Source organism: Cucurbita moschata, unplaced genomic scaffold (assembly GCF_002738365.1).
Source record: "Cucurbita moschata cultivar Rifu unplaced genomic scaffold, Cmos_1.0 Cmo_Scf00788, whole genome shotgun sequence".
NCBI lineage: Eukaryota > Viridiplantae > Streptophyta > Magnoliopsida > Cucurbitales > Cucurbitaceae > Cucurbita > Cucurbita moschata.
This window is the reverse complement of record NW_019269304.1, coordinates 1-2,545: the sequence shown is the minus strand read 5'-3', so window position 1 is coordinate 2,545 and position 2,545 is coordinate 1. Positions and strand designations below refer to the sequence as shown.

General features: G+C 41.3%; 1 long non-coding RNA gene across 1 annotated transcript; it reads left to right on the top strand.

Annotated features, from left to right (window-relative positions):
- The first annotated feature begins 7 nt into the window (after window positions 1-7).
- LOC111440663 lies at window positions 8-1,404 on the top strand. Its single transcript, XR_002710001.1, has 3 exons — window positions 8-138; window positions 220-297; window positions 1,292-1,404. It is a non-coding gene; the product is annotated as an uncharacterized LOC111440663 (long non-coding RNA).
- Window positions 1,405-2,545: the final 1,141 nt, after the last annotated feature.

Genomic DNA, 2,545 nt, shown 5'->3' with positions numbered 1-2,545 from the left:
ACCTCGACCTCGGCTGACCGTTTATCGGGCGCCACGTGGCAACACCTCAGCGCGCGTATCCCCTCCCTCATGCGCGTCCGTACGCGCGCGTGGCCGTGCGCGTGTAGCACCTTCCCCAGGCGCGTGATAGCGCGTGAGGTGCTGTTTTCAGCCCGTTCGATTTCTGTTTGCCCGATTTCCCTCCGACTCCAACTCTAACCCTATTTTTATATGGAATAGGGTTTAAATGGGAAAATTCAACATTTGTGGACACTCTATTGGTGTAGAAATGCTCAACGAAGAACACGCGTCAATCGGGTAAGTCACCACCCGGTATTTAGGAAGAAATACTTGTAGGGTTCGCTTGGATTGTATGTATGCATGTTAGTAATTTTTGCCTTAAATTAGCTCTCCATGAATGAGGTTAATTAGATGGATTGTTATGATGTGTTGGGTGAATTATCTGAGTGTTGCTTGTATGCCTTAAGCTTCCGTTGTACGTATGCATGCGTTTAATTTATGTTAGAATTGTGTATGCCGGGTTTTGGGTGCTTGATGGACGAATTCGCCCCATTGAACGCGAACCTCGTGCTCTGGGTGCTTGATGGAGGTCATCGCCCCGTTGAGCCGGTATGCCTAGTTTGCATGAATTACATACTATGATGTTAGAAGAAGATTGCATGCACCCTCTGTTAATTGCTAGGGCCTATTTCTGTGATAAGATTAGGGAATTTCTTTTAGGAGCGATATGCTGCTCTAGACAGACTTAATTTTCCCCTAGAAACTTAGCGGTTCACCACGGTAAGAAAGTACCTAAGGGGGTTCATAGATTGCTAGCGTGAGAACGGTATCTATAGCTTCGTGGGAGGACCAAGGGTCCCTGATCAGTCCTTACTGTTCTTAGCCATTTCGCATGGGAAATGTGTCCCCACGTCGTACAGCCCATTAGCTGCATGGGAACGGGTTGGGTCGCGCCCCCCATAGGAGGACTATATGGGCGTAGGGGTATTCAGCACACCCCTAGGCTAGGTACCATGTAGTTCTAGATAGCCATGTAGAGGTAGCGCCTCATAGAGAGATACCGACCATATTAGCTGGGCATAAGGAACCTCTAGGTGACTAATGAAAGGACGATAAACCGGTGAAACTCAAGGGGCAAGCCCCAAGAGACTAAGGTTAGAACCCGATGTCCTAGAACCGAATTAGGAAACCGTGGGAGTTCTGTTAAATTAAGATGCGAAGAGAGCCTACAAGTAGGTGGCTTACTGAGTATAATTTTTATACTCATCCCGTTCTCATTTATTTTTCTCAGGTGTTCACTGGCTGCTGGTCGAGGTAGAGGAGCGTTTGAGAGTTGTACAGTCACAGAGGGGGTCGTTCCGGAGCGTCAGTCCCTTTTCGGTTTTTTAGAGTCTTTTGTATTTCATTTTATATTTGCAATTTCTTTTGTAATAATTAACAAACAAAATTTCTCTCTTTTGTTTTAATTCAAAGTATTTTTATATTTTTACTTTGGTTTTCTTTTCTTCTACTTTCTTTTTGTTTGTTTTCGATTTCGTTTTTTTTGGTTCACGGTCTGGTTTTCGAACCCTCGAAAATCGAGTCGTGACACTAAGTTTATTTGCAACTCTATGTAGTTTAGGTTGCATGTAGAATCATTCAAGCTCGACATGATCANGATAGAGAGTCGTACACCTCTGTGACTCAGCTCGACGACACGCCTTGCCACGACCAGGTATGCAGTCTAACCCTGTTTAATAGGTTACGGTATGATGTAAAGCATGTGAATTTGTTGTTTGTTTTGGGGTTATGTGGTAGTTATGATTATGCCTTAGGGCGATAAATAATGAATGATCACTCTATACGTCAATNACATTGAAGAAGAATAAAGTTTGATTGTTGTAAATTTTGGGTGGGTTATAATTTAGAGTAATTTAGAGTTATTGTATTTTAAGACTTTTTATTTAATTTCGGTTACATTTACATAATGGCTAATTATGACCATAAAGTGTGAATGTTACAACTTTTGGAATCCCTTTAATAGTTTCATTTTGAGGCTATATAAAGCCATGTTTGTTGTATTTGTAAGGAGGACTTAGAAGATATAGTAAAAAGAGCATTTGTGCTTTGTTTAGCCAATGGCTAAGTGTAATACCCGAGCCTCAATTGAAAGTTTAAAATCTAAGTTTACCTTAAAAGTCGATCTCTCTCAATTTTAGTGAAGGTCTTAAAGACCAAAATCCGAGATGAGACGGAAGAGAAAAATGATGAGGAATAAAAGAACTTAAGAAAAATATAAAAGAAAAATGATAGAAAATTAAAAGGATGGTGAAGGTTAATCCCTGGAGGGTAATTTGGTCATTATACCCTTTTTTTTTAGTAACATACAAATAAAAGAGAAAAAGAAAAAATAAAGGGGAAAAAGGAAGAGAAGGAGAAAGGACAGAAAGAAAAGAATGTAAATAGTGAGAGAAAGAAAATTATAGAGAGAGAAGGAAAGTTCTAGAGAGAGAGGGAGGTAACCGCCGCTCCGGCCACGAGGAGTCCGGTTCCGGCCGAGCCTTCA